At 36.2% G+C, this 15546-nt stretch overlaps 1 long non-coding RNA gene across 2 annotated transcripts; it reads left to right on the top strand.

Moving 5' to 3' along the window:
- Positions 1 to 490: 490 nt before the first annotated feature.
- On the top strand, positions 491 to 14134 carry LOC149137707 (uncharacterized). 2 transcript variants are annotated; one of them, XR_016243009.1, is made up of 3 exons: positions 491 to 547; positions 6220 to 6312; positions 10536 to 14134. It is a non-coding gene; the product is annotated as an uncharacterized LOC149137707 (long non-coding RNA). The 2 variants fall into 2 exon arrangements; XR_016243010.1 differs by lacking the exon at positions 491 to 547 and adding an exon at positions 555 to 687.
- The last annotated feature ends 1412 nt before the right edge of the window (positions 14135 to 15546 follow it).

The following is a 15546-nucleotide window of genomic DNA, read 5'->3' as shown; positions in this document are numbered from 1 at the left end:
AGTAAATCAGTGGACAAAATGCTTTGTGGATAAATCAGAAGACGAATCGGTTTGTAGTATAAATCTACATCATTTATATTCTAATTTCAAATCCGGTTTGGGCCAAAGTTAGCATAGAGCCTTTCTATATTATTTAAGCAGTGGTATCTTCCAAATGTGGCCCTAAGGCTAACTTGGAACTCGTTATTACTTTTGATAAATCTGTACATGTCTTGATAGAATAGAAGATTCCGTCTGCATATGTAATTCTGAATTAAAGAGCTTATACTGGATAAAACCGGAGGGCATACAGCAGTTTTACGACAAAGTTTTTCAGCGAATCACATTCTTCCTTACGATTCTCTCCTATACACACATACACACACACACACACGCACGCACACACACCTACACGTGGAAACACACACACACACACAGATGCACTCCCTCTCTGACATACTTAAATACATGCATATATACCTACAAATATAATATAGTCATTGATGACGTCATAATATGATTTACATTTACTCACTTCAAATACTTTCCTTGAATTCACACCATTTTGGTATGTATTTCGTTTTGCCATAATATCGTATTCAGTTTTAGATATTTTATTTTGTGGTTAACGGTAGAAGACTTATAACGAATGTTGCAACCGAAAGGAACATTTAACGGAAGCCAAAAACAACAAAAAAAAAATCAAAAGTTTGTCTTTACTTTTTACATGTTTCAGTTATTAGACCGCGGCAAAATCTTAAGTCGTATTCATTGTTGCTATTTTGTTCGCCCCATATCAGTCTTGAGTACACACAGTGAGATATGCACAAACATGCAAACGAACGAAGGATATTATTTTACGCTTGACATAACCAAGCCCATAGCTAGCAAACTGTTACTCACTATTATTTTGTTATTGACAATACAGTGTTTGAAAGAAGTTTAGGAAACAAAGAGAGAGAGAGAGGGAGAGAGAGAGAGAGAGAGAGAGAGAGAGAGAGAGAGAGAGAGAGAGAGATAGAGAGAGAGAGAGTGAGAGAAGGAGAGAGAGAGTCACACGCATCTGTTAACACACACACTTAGAAATAGAGATGTACACTCACGAAGAAATTTCAATAAAAAATATAACTCAGTAACATTTCCTCCTTTCTGTATCGACAGTCGGATGCAGGGCTCGATTTTGTTCAAATTTTCTACACCGGTGTAATTTTGTAGTTTAATTATAATAATCTTCATTTGACATATATTTAGAAATGTACAACTCGTCAAAGTTTGAAATTTTATCCAAGGGGAAGTCTGTATTACAGACACACCGGATGTCACAATTTTCCTGTTTTAAACGGCAAGAAAAGGAAAAGACTACGAAAACTTGAAAGTTTCCTTTTTCTTCTGATAAATTAAAGAATTTAATGAATAAATGTGTACGAATGAATTTTACGCAGTATTAACTTCATTAAAGAAAACGTTAAACACATTTAAAAATGAAACAAATTTAATGAACCTTTAAATATGATAAAATATGCAATGAAAAGTAGCGAAATGAAAGAAAAGAAAATATGTCAACGACAATAAAATTGCCCTATTTTTTTCTGTTTTTGGGAGATGTAAATTCCGTACTTTTGCCACTATTTGATCTTGTTGAGATACGAGTCGATCCAAGAACCAAGAGTACCATAGCGACGTATACTTACTAGTTTAGGGCATCTGAATAGATAACAAAAATTGGAACTTATTTCTTTGAATTCCAGGGAGATGTAAATGACAACCACTTTTGGTATGATTTGACGATAATGACGTCTTCATATCTTCATACTACAATGCAAAATGTAACGCGCTTTCTGATCTCGTGTTTGTCGCCATGACAGCAGTTGATGCTTAATTGTAAAATATCAATATGTAATATTTGCCTTAGTGAAAACTTCTGATTCTTCATGGAGTAGATAAAATTTCCTGCAGGTTCTCCTAATATCTCTCTAGTATACATCTTGGTAAGAATTCATCCTTGAGCTTATACGACTTTAAAAACTTGATGTCATCTATTTCATTTTATCGATATCGTATAAAATTTTACATTTCTATTCTGTAGTCAACATTTAATGCAACCAGAAACATTTAATATAACCATGGTATATGTTCTGTATAAATATGTTTACCAAAAACCTGTTATAAATAATTACTATTCACCAAAAACATCAAGAAATCACAATTATGATAATTACATCTTTATTATGTATGAACATCATACAACTAAACTCTTCAGAAACTTCATAGTAGATCTCGTAATCTCTGATTTGTTTTTAAGCCGATCACACATCGGTAACACGGAGGAACACAGAATTTGGAACCTGGAACATCAGACCTGTTTTTAAGTAAAGTTTGGTCGCTGGTTCTAAATATTCCATCAGTTTTTCTCTGTCAGCTCTGGTTACTGAGATATGTTATACTCCTAATTGCTATGTATACAACCGGGCACAAGGCTGGATCAGGTACAATGATTGAAGAGAAAAAAAATCATAATTGTTGCCCTCTGGGTAAAAAATGGCTTCATACAAAAAGGAAACACTTATTTATGATTAAATTATACACATGGAATCAGATAATGGTGAAACGAGCGTAGAAAGTTGTCTATGATACAATATTCATTTATTCAGACTTCTCACGAAAGCTGCATTTTAGAGATTTCTTATGATGAGTTTCACCAAGACAATCACGTCGAATGGTTCGGCAGCAATCCGCCATCATATGGGTATCCCAGTGCTCACCTTTCTTCCCTATTTCGCCCTGTTAATTACTTAGCTCTCCACGTTTGCCTGGGAAACTATCCAAATGGCTTGGAAGGTAATGCACTTTGAAGTCCATATTACAGTTAAGTTGATGGAAAGAAGAATGTTCTTCACTAGTTCAGAGTAGTCATCTGCTGTATGACTCCTAAGAAAAATTCTTATAACCAGCGTAAACGAAGATCATGTATCTGCCTCAGCTTTGTACACTGTCTCTTAGAAAAGTGGGTCTTTCATGAATTCCCTGATTTGTGGCCCGTCGAAAATATCTGCCTTTTATCGTCTCCATACTCAGCACTGTAAATTTTCTGCTTCCATTATCAAAGCTTTCCACAAAAGTTTTCGTTAAACCTAGTTTGATGTTCAGTGGTGGTAAAATGGTTTTATCTCTGTCGACCAAGGTTCTGAGATTACATTCTTTTATCCAACAACCATAAATTCTCTCAGGGAACGTTGCTTTCGCATACTTAGATCTACTATCACAAAGACAAAAAAAGCAGCGGTAATTGTTGTGTCTACTCTGCTGACCCAGGAAAAAAATTCACCATCTTAAGACCCACACAGATTAGTCATTGGTGATCGTAGTATGATATCTTCTTTAAAACTAGGGCAATTGTTTGCTGCTATTCAATCGTCATAGTTAAAGTAACCATTTGGGATTGATCCACATTTGTTGCTATTGAAAAGAAACACGAATTTTAAGCTTCATTTAGAAATTCACTTAGTTCATATTTTCATATACAGTAATCCCTTGCCATATCGCAGTTCACCTATCGATGTTTATTATTTAAGCTTACGTCGATTCCTCTGCGGTGTGGTTTTGCATTTATAATAAAATAAATATATACAAATTAGAAAAATAATAAACCAAAAATTTACAGCACAGTGCTGTTTCTGCTTCGCGGATTTTCACTTATCGCGGTGGGTTTTGGAACGTAAAACCCGCGATAGTCGTGGGATTACTGTAACCACTTTCGTTAGCAAGCCATGAATATCGTTGCAAAAAAAAAAAGAAAGAATTTTCTACTGTGAAGGGTAGTAAATCCATTTTTCTTTGCGATAAGTACATTTAATGATAGTGCATTATCTCAAAAACTAGAGCCGCTAGAAAATGAAGGCCTTATTTCTTATTCAGCGACATGAATACACCCAGATTCTGGTCTAAAATCTGAGGTGTATTTTCTTCTTAGATATAATCTACGGGATAATAGACATTGAAGTTAGTTAAATATTTAATGAATGAAATATTAAAATCCTTGAATATTCAGATATGTTGTAAGGAATATTAATTAATTATCAATTTCGTTTACTACGTATCCGAATATATTTTCATATTTTTGTATTTTCAGTCTGAAATCTCCTCAGAAATATATTATATTTCAATATTTCTCATAGTCTACATCAACCGATGTTAGAAATAATGTAAAACTGTGTCAAATTAGATTTATAGCCAATCACTAATATTGCGAAAACGTTTAAGGCGGCAAGCTGGTATAATCGTTAGCACGAAGGGCAAAGATGCTCAGCGACATTTCGTTCGCCTTTACGTTCTGAGTTCAAATTCCACCGAGGTCAATAAGATAAGTATCATTTGCGTACTGGGGACGATGTAATTGACTTACCTTCTATAGAAGTTGCTGGACTTGTGCCAAAGTTTTAAACCAATATTATAAAAATTTAAGGTAGTGGCATCTCAAATTAATTTGTATTTTGCTTGGAGTTACAACTGGAAAGGTAGATATAGAGGTGTGTGTGTTTATGTGTATATATACTTGGGTTGTACTTTAATTTACGAATCTCCGAAAGTGTAAAAGGCAGAGTGCCCACGGTGGTATTTAAGGTTCAGAACGTGATGAGTTGGAATAAACACAGCAAGGCAATTAATCTTATGCTTTAATGATTCTGTCAAAACCATCAATAATTTATACCAGAAACACAAGGCCTGAAATGTTTTGGGGAGGGTGTTAATCGATGAAATCTACTTCGTATTGACTTGACTGGTTCTTTCTTCTATTGACCTCGGATCTACTAAAGGCAATGTTGATTTCGGCGTAGGTAGAACTCAGAATGTAAAGAACCGAAAAAGAAATTTTGTCCGATGCTCTAACGATTCGGATACGGAAATGTAACGAATGTTATCTTTAATAATCAAGATTGAATTCATTATGTCTAACAGATCTGCAGCTGTTGTTTAGATCAAGGTCAGTTGTAGTGAGCAGATATATGATCAAAAGATTACCAGCCATGATCATCTAGTATTTTTTCCTGTTCATAACATATCTCAGGTCACGTTATCTTGTGTGTGTTTCTTTTCTAAGCTAGAAGTGAGAGATTTGATAGTGTTTCTTGCAGATCGAACGACTGCGTGGAGGCTCCTTTACTCGTCCTATGCGAGGATGCATATAAAACACTACACTACTTGCTATCATTAGTTACATTAATAATATTCATGCTCTGCACAGCCAACGTTTCTCTCCCATCCTTCAGGGATGGTCTATAATTATTCACAACTGAATGACAGAGTAGATAAATCAACAGACAAACTAGCTTGTGATATAAATCAACACCATTTATGTTCTAATTTCAAATTCTGTTAGGGCCAACTTTACATTTAATCCTTTCAATCTCACTAAAATAAATATCAGTAACGTTTTCCTAAATATGACCTTATGACTAACTTAGGAATCATTATTTTTACTACTAAATATTTAGATGAAGCACACACACACACACACACACACACACACACACACACACACACACACACACAGAGTCATTGATGATGTCATAATTTACTCAAACGGTTTCATGGAAGTAGAATTGAGTTGGTTATATTAAATTGAAATAACCTGAACCAGTCATCGTTGTTGTTGCTTATTGTTATGTCCTATTCCAGTCTGAAGCAGGATGACGTAACAAAGAGAGACGTAACAAAAACACAAACTCATAAAGAATATTATTATTTCTCCGTTGTAATTAATCGAGTCTGTATCTAGGGAACAGTAACAAACCATCATTTTTCCATCGAGAATATGTTGTATAAAAGAAGGAAACGAAGACACAGAGAGACATACACAGTATAAACACACGCACATGTATACAGAGATATATACACACTATGATATACTTTCATACACGTGGGTCCACAGACAAAAAAGTCCTTCAGTAACATCCGCTCAGTATTTTACGTCCATAGCCATACATAAAAATCTATCGGACCTTATTCTTTTCGGTCAGTCGATCGAACCATCCATCTTCTCTACCCGTTATTCTTCGGAGAATCGTTGGGGGTATAAGGTATTCAAGCATCTCCTTCATAGGATCCTATCGAAAGTAACTGTCATAATCTCAGTATTTCATTCATAGTGAATATGCATGCTAGAAAAGAATTCTCCATTATCGTCATCATCATCATCATCATCAACGTTACCATCATCACCATTACCGTTTCTCATTCTAGCATGGGTTAGACGGATTTATTGGAGCTGGTAAGCCGGAGAGCTGCACGAGGTTCCTGTTAATGTTGCTGTAAATTCTAGTGGCTATTGGAAAGGTAGATATAGAAATTTCAATAATAGATTTGGAAAAAATAATTGTTTCTAGTATAGGCTCAATGTCTTATTTGTATAGGAGATGGATTAGTCGATACCATTGAGCCCATATTACATGAGTGGTACTTTTATATCACCAAACCGGAGAGTATGCAAGGCATGGTTGATTTCGGCTGTATTTGAACTCAAGACGTGAGGTGCCGGAATATTACTGCAAGGCTCTTGTCGAACGCTCTAATGATTCTTCCTCCCTAATCGCTTCTAACATAGGCACATGGCCTGAAAGTTTGCGGGGTAAGTTGTTAGTCGACTAAATTTGCTTCGTTCTTGACTGGTGCTTTATTCTATCAACCTTGGGTGGATTGAAAGCAAAATTGACCTCGGAGTCATTTGAACTCAGAATGTGAAAATACTGCAAATTATTTTGTCCGACGCTCTAATGAATCTGACTTGGAAATTTAATGGAAGTTATATTTAAATAACTAACATTCAACCCTATATGTTTAATAAATCTGTAGCTGTTGCTTAGATGGTCAGTTATAATCGAGCAAATCTATGATCAAAGCCTTTACTACCCTGACTATCCATTCGCACGCTGGACGATATGCTAAGCGGCATTTCATCCGTCTTTATATTCTGTGTTCAAATTCCGCCGAGGTTGACTTTGCTTTTCATCCTTTCGGCGTCGATGAATTAAGCACTAGTGAAACACTGGGGTCGATGTAATCAACTTATCCCTTCCCACCACCAAATTTCAGGCCTTGTGTCTACAGGAGAAAGGATTATTATTGCTACTGAAGGCGGTGAGCTGACAGAATCGTTAGCACGCTGGACGAAATGCTTAGGGGTATTTCGCCCGTCGCTACGTTCTGAGCTCAAATGCTGTCGAGATCGACTTTGCCTTTCATTCTTTCGGGGCCGGTAAATTAAGTACTAGTGAAACACTGGGGTTGATGTAGTCGAGTAGATCCCCAAACCACCACAAATTTCAGTTCTGGTACCGAGAGTAGAAATGATTATTATTAGTCTTATATTTTCACATATATTAACGGAAAACATGATTCTGTGTACATTTTCTTTTTGCTTGTACTGGAGAGAACAGGGAAACAAAACCAGTTTCATATTTCAATATTTTTTTCTACATCTTTTTTATATATTTGGTTTGCAAGATTCTTTGACTCTCCTTTGACACTACAAAATTTGTCGTTTTTTCTTCGAAAGTAATTACTCGTTCCGATTCACTCCGAAGCACACGTACTCACGTACACACATACGCGCGCGTACACACACACATATTTACACTACCCCTCTCTCTCTCTCAAACATACATATATAAATTCACAGAATACACAGCCGTTGATGACATCATGATGTTGATTTACATTTACTGTCTTCAAAGGTCGGCAAGGAAAGAAAATTAAAGTTTACATTGATATCAGCTGATATAGTCGTAGTTGTTCTGTGCTATTACAATGAACCTGCAGAGATGCGAGTCGATCGCCGAAGAGTGAGTGCCACAGACACCGTTTATTTACTGGTTTAAGAAATCTGAATCGATAACAAACACTGGAACTTATATCATCTGTGAACTCCAGACGTATGTAAACGACACGATCAACTCTGGCACGATTTGACGATAATGACTACAATGATTACAATGTAGTCTTAATACTACAATGCCATATCGTGTTGTCTTTAGCACAATGCAGTGGTCTTTCTAATCACGTGTCTGTCGTCATGGCAACATTTGACGCTTCCAATTAACTGAAAAATATCTGACCTCTTATAATTTGCTTCAGTGAAGAATTCTTTATGACACAAAAAAAAAAAAAAATTGAAACGCTTTTTAATATCTCATTGATCACAGGAATTGATGAGATTCTCTGGAGGTTTCCCGAATATCTCACTGGTATAGACCTTGGTAAAAAGTCTTCTCTGCTCTCATTCAATTTTTAATGTATTTTGCCATATATTTCATTTCATCGATATGGTGTTCTTACAGTTTTATTTTGTGGTCAACATTAGAGATTTGTTTTTAAATGAATGGTGCTCTTGTTGAATGAACAACGGACTAGAGTGATACTGTGTTCAATCGACTTCAAAAGGATTAAAGAGTAAATTAGTTTAGGTAGGGTTTGACCTCAAGAATGTAAAGAACTGGAAAATATTAGCGCTAGGAATTTTGTCGGATGCTCTAACGGTTCTGCCAGCCTGTCAATTATTTCTAACATAGGCACAATGCTTCAAACATTTTGAAGAAGAAGTTAGTCGATTAAATCGATTTCAGTACCTGACTAGTAGCTAATTCTATCGAACCTGGATGGATTATAGGCAAAGTTGACGCACATCGGCGGGATTTGAACTCAGAATGTAAATAAGTGAAAAAAAAATATTGCAAGGAAATTGTCATTTGTCTGACTCTCTAACATTTCTGACAATACAGTAACCTACAGATATAGAAATGTAATGAAAGCCATATTTGTTCCTTGAAGAAGAGAAGGTAAAATTGACTTTGGCGTTTGAAATCAGAATGTAAAGACCGTAGAAACATCGCAACGTACTATGTCCGATGCTCTAACTATTTTAACAATCCAGTGATCTACAGACATGGAAATATAACTGAGTAATCAAGGGTGTACCCAAGATGTCTAACACATCTGCAGCTGTTGGTTAAACAAATGCGTATGTTGCTGGCCATTCTCCGTGGCAATGCCATCGAAGTCATTACCAGGGGACGCGACTGAGCACACCCATTTGTTCTGCGGTATGTGGCCCATCATCCCCTCCCCTCCATCTTCTGCTGCCATACCCCCATTTTTTCTTTCTTTTCCTTTCTTATCTCTCTTTACCTCTGTTTCTTTGTTTTAAATGTTATCTTAATATATTAAGCTGAAGTTGTGTGTCTGTGTGAAGCCTTTTTAAAAGTTTATAGAAATCCACATTTTCCACTTTTTCGTAAAACTTTTTACATCAATGGAATTTTCTCGATCTGAACTTTCCAGTGCAGTAATTAGATTTTTAAAATTCCGTTTACTTTGTGTGATTTAAGGGAGATTTGGCTGTTGTTTCTAGCAACTTTTATATTTCTTCCCTTCTACCTGGAACAGCGTTCTTACACACGCGCTCAACAGAGAGAGAAAGTGATACATACAACGTCATTACTAATTTTTCATATCATTGATACGTAAAAACACACACAACCACACATACGTAATCTGTGACAACAACATACACATTGCTCCCGTTCTCTATCTCCCCCTCTTCCTCTCTCGCTCTCTCGCTCTCTCAAATGCATACACGTGCAAGTAAACACAATCATTCACGTTCGTCAATGTTGCATAACTACAGAGTTGTACCCACCGACTTTGGAAGGTCATAACTTTCAGAATAATGAATATTTTTTAATGAAATTTTCTATGCATATATTATTTATTATGTAGATTCCGAATATAGAAAAATTTGCGGTGAAAGTGTTTTGAGAGGAGGGTGGGGGACAATTTTCGGAAATTCCACTTAAATTCCTCTTAACTTCCAGGAAAATGAATATTTTTTCGTGAAATTTTCTACAAAAATACCTTGATGTATGTACATTTCGAGCATGTAGGAATCTTGAAGGAAACAACTACTGGTTATTTTTGAGAAGTGTTCCCCACTCGGTGGTGTTTCGGAGCAAATCGTCCATATTTGTTTCATTTTTCTCTATAATGTGCGTAAGTGCATCCATAGATTTCTAATGAAGTAATAGGCTGTGAAGAGAAGCCGTCATAAGAAAACTTTTAACTACCTCTATTCCTTTCTCCCCCTCTCTCTACCTCTTCTTCTCTCGCTCTCTCAAACGCATACACGTGTAAGTACACAATCATTCAGTAAAATATAACTCATGTTCGTCATTGTTTTGTAAATATACCACGATTTTCACTAGGGTGTTAGGGTTAGTGTTTTAGGGTCAGGGTTAGGGGTTAGGGTTTAGGGTTAGGGTTAGGATTAGTGTTACGGTTAGGGTTTTAGGGTCAGGGTTAGGGTTTTAGGGTTAGGGTTTTAGGGTTAGGGTTTTAGGGTTAGGGTTTTAGGGTTAGGGTTAGGGTTTAGGGTTAATTTTAGGGTTAGTGTTAGGATTAGGGTTGGGTAATCGTGCGGGTGTTAATCTGAAAAATTACAGATATGTGAAAAGTACCAACTCTGCCATCTACTATAACTTTTGTTGTTCTGTTTAATATATACATAGATTATGCCTCCAAAGAAGAGAGTTTGCTGGGGAAAGAAAGCAACTGGTTTAAAATGACAGCAACAGACTGCAGCAATTCACCACATTCCAGAAGCTACTTCGAACGTAATGCAAAATGGTGCATCAACATCTACTGCCCAATCTGATAGAATTCTGGCAGAACTGTGTAGCAACAGATCACCAGCAATTGCTTCATCACAAATTGCCGTCCTAGCTCCTGCGAAAAGGGATTACCCTGCTATGTATAATCAGGGCAGCGCAAAAAGTTGTTTTGCACAAGCATTTCTATAGCCAATTAGACATGAAATTTACGTACGCTTAATAATGTTATGCAAAACAGCCTTCAGACTTTCCCTATTAACTTCATCGTCTTTTGAATTATGAACATATTTACATCATAAGGGTTTTTTCGTTGTAAGGCTTTCTTTTTTAGTTGATTTTCACCTAGCAAGACTTATCGTAGATGGCGTAATAAGTCACACCCGGACAAGGTCGGGTTATACTGCTAGTAAATAAATAAAGTCGCTGGTATTATAATACGTACACTTACAAAGAAATTTCAGTTAAAATATATTTCAATAAAATTTTCACAGTCCTATGTCCACAATCACACACAGAAACAAATATTGGCTCTTACTCTTATCGGTTACAATGTCAGATTTTGTTCAAATTTTCTTGACTGACTTAGTCGGATATATTAATTACGAAAATGTCACAAATTATTAATAAAAATTTACAAACTGTCAAAGTTTGGAATTTTAGCCACTCGGAAGTCACTATTATCGGCATACAGGAAATCATAATTTCTATGTAATAAGAAAAAAAAAAAAATGCATTACAAAACCTTGAGAGCTAAATTTTTTTTTCTGACGAATACAAAAAAAAAATAACCTAAAGAAAATGTTTGAATGAAAATAATAAAAACGAATTTAATGAAAAAAAATTAATGAAATAAAATGAATCTTTAAATATGAAATATGTAATATTTACCAAAAGGAAACAAAAAAACATAGCGTAACATGTTGTTGTTGGCACTCAGTCGCTTACGACGTGAAGGGTTCCAGTTGATCCGATCAACGGAACAGCCTGCTCGTGAAGTTAACGTGCAAGTGGCTGAGCACTCCACAGACACGCGTACCTTTAACGTAGTTCTCGGGGATATTCAGTGTGACACAACTGACCTTTTCGAATTACAGGCACAACAGAAGCAGGAAGTAAGAGTGAGAGAAAGTTGAGGTTATAGAGTACAGCAGGGTTCGCCACCATCTGCCGGAGCCTCGTGGAGCTTTAGGTGTTTTCGCTCAATAAACACTCACAACGCCCGGTCTGGGAATCGAAACCGTGATCCTATGACCGCGAGTCCGCTACCCTAACCACTGGGCCATTGCGCCTCCACTAAAACGTAACATATAGCTACGCTATATGTTTTCGGAAGAGGTCGCAATTTTCGTACCTGCGCTATCATAATGAACTTGAAAAGATACCAGTCTATCGTAAAGCGATAAGCGTCGCAGTGCTGATTAATTACTAACTGAGGGAATCTGGATCAATAACAAATTCTGGAACTCATGTCAATGAACATCAGGGTGATTTACCTGACACAATCCATTCTGGCACGATTTGATGATAATGACGTCTTAATACCACAACGTATAAGCTCGTTTTTTTTTTAGCAAAATATAACAACGTTTTTGTTCATGTGTCTGTTGTCATGACAACATCTGATGCTAAACTTCAAAATATCTGAGTACATATAATATTTGCGTTTTTTTTTGGCTGTCTTTACGTTCTGAGTTCAAATTCCGCCGAGGTCGACTTTGTCTTTCATCCTTTCGGGATCGATAAATTAAGTACCAGTTGCGTACTGGGGTCGATCTAATCGACTGGCCCCCTCCCTAAAAAGTTTGGGCCTTGTGCCTAGAGTAGAAAAGAATATTTGCGTTTTTCAATATCTAATTGTTCTTGGAGTAGTTAAGATTTTCTGAATGGTATATATTGTACATATCATAATAAGAATCTTCTTTGAACTCAGATAGCTTTTAATATGTATTGCCATCTACTTCGTTTTATCGATATCACATTTAAGTCTTACATTTTGATTCTACCCAGTGCATTGTGTATGTTAGTGGAATTTCACTGAGACAAATAAATAAGTTTAAGTATCTCGGAGCTTTATTCACGAATGATGGAAAGTAGGAAGCAAAATATGATGTTAGAATTACAGGTACCAGTGCAGTAATGTGACAGCTCTAGCATTCGATCTTCAGAAGATGAGAGGTTGGTAAAATAGCCAAACACGCTTTGTTCAATTCAGTTTTCGCGCTTATTCTTACCTACGGTCATCAATATTCGGTAATGACGGAAATAGTACATTGCGAATAAAAGCGACCGAAATGGAGTTCCTACGAAGGATTTTGGGGGTAACGTTACTCGACAGGGTGCAGAGTTTGGAGATCAGGAGGGATCTCTCCAGGTCGAGCTGCTAATTCTTCGCATTGAGAGGTCACAATAAAGAATCGCTAGACGACTTCTTCAAGCCAAGTTAGCCAGCAAGAGACTTAGGGGTAGATCAAGAACGAGATGATCGAATAGTATCCATAGTCTCAGTTGGTTATGCTTGGGAGTCTAACCAGAAAGTGTAGTGACAATTATTTCTGATAGGACCCTGTATAGACTCGTAAGGCTGGTTTCCAGGTTTGTGTGGCGTATAAATTCCACACCTGGACGGGACGCTGGTCCGCTGCAGTGTTCCTCATTTTTACCAGCTGAGTGGACTGGAGCAACACGAAATGAAGTGTTTTGCTCAAGAACACAACGCGTCACCAGGTCCAGGAATCAAAACCAAAATCTTACGATCATGAAGCCAACACTCTAACCACTAAGCAATGCACCTACACTCATAAACACTTAAAGTTTCAAGTTTTAGGCCATTCGGAAGCCTCTGTTATACAACACACATGAAGTCACAATTTCCATTTTTTGACAGAAACTGAAAATATTTGGAAAATTTAGGAATTATTTTAGATAAAATGAATTTTATGAAAAAACATAACAAAGCCCATATAAAAAAAAGAAAAATAGTGAAATAAAATGAAAATGCTATAGAACTTTAAATATGAATATGAAAATAGAATGAAATGTTCTGAAATGAAAGAAAGAAAAGACATGTCAATAACAATGAAATTGTGTTATGCATCCAAACTGTTTTTGCAAGCGTCGCAATTTTCGTGCCACCACCACCACATGAACTTGTAGAGATAGGAGTCGATCGTAGAACGATGATTGTTAAAACGCTGTATATTTACTGGTTTAGGGAATCTGCATTGAAAATAAATACTGGAACTTATTTAAATGAACATCAAGGAGAAGTAAATGACAATCAGTTCTGGTATGAATTGACGATAATGACGTGTTAACACTACAATGCGATATCTTGTTCTCTTCAGCAAAATACAACGGTCTGATCAGGTGTCTGTCGTCATGACAACAAACAGTTGTTGCTTACAGTTAACTGTAAAATATCTATGATATGTAATATTTTCCTTAGCAAAGTCTTCTATATTTTATTAAAGAAAAAAGATATTAAAGTATAAAGAGTTAATACGTTTTTAATATCTGATTGTTCATGGAATAGATAAGATTTCCTAATATCTCTTATACATCTTGGTAAGAAATCTTCCTTTAACTCACATAACTTTTAATATATTTTGTCTTCTATTTTGTTTTATCGATATTGCACTAAATATTACATTAGAAAACTTTTAATGATGGTTACTCTTTTTGCTATTGAAAGAAACATTTAATCCAACTAAAGTTTACAATGAATCAAAATAGAAACATTTGATTAAATCAAAACATATGTTTGGTCGAAATATTTTTACCAAAAATCGTTTTATAGATAATTGATACTCACCAAAGACATCAAGAAATCACACCTTTGATAATTAGGTCAATAATATTTATTAACACCGAGGCGGTGAGCTGGCAGAAACGTTAGCACGAAATACTTAGCGAAATACTTAGCGATATTTCGTCTGTTTTTACGTTCTGAGTTCAAGTTCCGCCGAGGTCGACTTTCCCTTTACTCCTTTCGGAGTCGGTAAATTAAGTAACAGTTGCATACTGAAGTCGATCTAGTCGACTGGCCCCTCCCCCAAAATTTCGGGCCTTGTGCCTAGAGTAGAAAAAGATACTTATTAACACCATACAGACAAACTCTTCAGAAATTTTGCAATCTCCCATCACTGTTCATGTCGGCCGCACACTATTAATAATATATCTAAGACTTCATCTCAAAGACAAAACAACTGCTGATTAGTTAAAAAGATTTTATATTTTCTTGTTTGATACACTCCACGAGTAATTAGAGAGGTCAATCAAATATCTAATGTATAAAATAATGAAAAAAGAAAAAAAAAACACAAAAAAGTGTGTATTCTGCGTTCTCGTCCCTTGGACCATATTCATGCTCAACGCTTTTGGGGCAGCGATGGCTATCCGCAGGTGGAACTGTCAAAGTCACAGTTCCAGCTGTCACCCTCGCTATCCTTCGGGGCAACGCCTTTTCCATTCTGTTTGCTGGGACCATGAGGCAGCCTGAATTACAGGAATTCAAGAGAATGTGAGAATTTCGTAGCCTACTACAACGAACAATAAACTAATACAACTCCTCACGCATAGATTCATTTAACAGATTCCAAATTCCTAACTAAATGGTGCTGATAAGGAGCCTGAAATAACAACTGTATGCGGATGATAAGGATCAGACCCGTCACCAGATTTTGGTGCCAATGAGTGCGTCAGAATGTTCTTTGTATTCCAGAAAGATTTTTGTGAACTGTATTTTCTAAATCTGAAGGTGCACCATGGAATCGAGGGTGGGCAGTGCCATCCAGTGCACCCTCTAAGTGACGGGCATGATAAGGATTCTGATATGTCAAGAAATGATAATTGATGGTCAATTATTTTTTTTATATATCAATATTGACTTTTACAGATTGTCATTATCTCA

The sequence above is a fragment of the Octopus bimaculoides genome, chromosome 1 (genome assembly GCF_046866305.1).
Source record: "Octopus bimaculoides isolate indiv1 chromosome 1, ASM4686630v1, whole genome shotgun sequence".
Lineage (NCBI taxonomy): Eukaryota > Metazoa > Mollusca > Cephalopoda > Octopoda > Octopodidae > Octopus > Octopus bimaculoides.
This window is presented reverse-complemented; position numbering and strand designations above follow the sequence as displayed.